At 45.4% G+C, this 821-nt stretch overlaps 1 non-coding gene across 1 annotated transcript; it reads left to right on the plus strand.

The window, feature by feature from the left end:
- The first annotated feature begins 408 nt into the window (after window positions 1-408).
- trnav-cac (transfer RNA valine (anticodon CAC)) lies at window positions 409-481 on the plus strand. The gene has a single exon. It is a non-coding gene; the product is annotated as a tRNA-Val (tRNA).
- The last annotated feature ends 340 nt before the right edge of the window (window positions 482-821 follow it).

Here is an 821-nt window from a genome sequence, read left to right on the forward strand (position 1 = left end):
GGTAGCTCATTCCATACACCCACAACCTTGTGAGTGGAAAATGTGCGTCGGGGTCCTTTGTCAATTTCAGACCACTCACCTTAAACCTATGCTCTCGAGTTTCCAACTCACCCTAGCTTGTGTAAAACACGTAAATACTCAGTTTACAACCCTTCCATAAAACCATGTCGCAGCCGTTATGCTGCCGGGAAAGTTGTCCCAGCTTATTCCACTTCACACTCCAGTCCAAACATTGACGACATCCTTGTCTATATTTTGTCACTAATTTCAGTCTATATTTTTTGACTTTTTCAAGATGTCAATTTCCCTGGATAACAACGAGCTATTGGAAAAAGAAAGGTGAAACGTAGAATGGCTTCAACTTTCAGTGCTGGATGCCACAGAGCCGCAACGCGCTCGCTGAAGCTCGTTTCTGTAGTGTAGTGGTCATCACGTTCGCCTCACACGCGAAAGGTCCCCAGTTCGAAACTGGGCAGAAACTGCTTTGTTCTTCAATTGCAGCCTTTTACACGGACAAGAACGGAGCTTTCTTGCTTGCTCTCCCATCTGCAAATCTGCCTTCGAAAATGCTCGAACAAATCTGCTCTCTTTGTGAAATGTGATGCACTTCCATTTAATTAGTGAGCAAAGCATTGTAAAGGCTTGTTCTGATCAGAACCATTGTAAAACCTGGTTCTGATCATAAGTCATTCTGTTTGAGAGTGTAGTTACCGCGTTCTGATCCCTTCCACGAAAAACTGTCCCGCATTTGCATTCCTTGCGCAGGCGGACCGGTTCAAAGACAGGGAAGAAGCTGATGCGCTGGTGCTACTGATCAGCGC

The sequence above is a fragment of the Hemiscyllium ocellatum genome, unplaced genomic scaffold, assembly GCF_020745735.1.
Source record: "Hemiscyllium ocellatum isolate sHemOce1 unplaced genomic scaffold, sHemOce1.pat.X.cur. scaffold_427_pat_ctg1, whole genome shotgun sequence".
NCBI classification, from domain to species: domain Eukaryota; kingdom Metazoa; phylum Chordata; class Chondrichthyes; order Orectolobiformes; family Hemiscylliidae; genus Hemiscyllium; species Hemiscyllium ocellatum.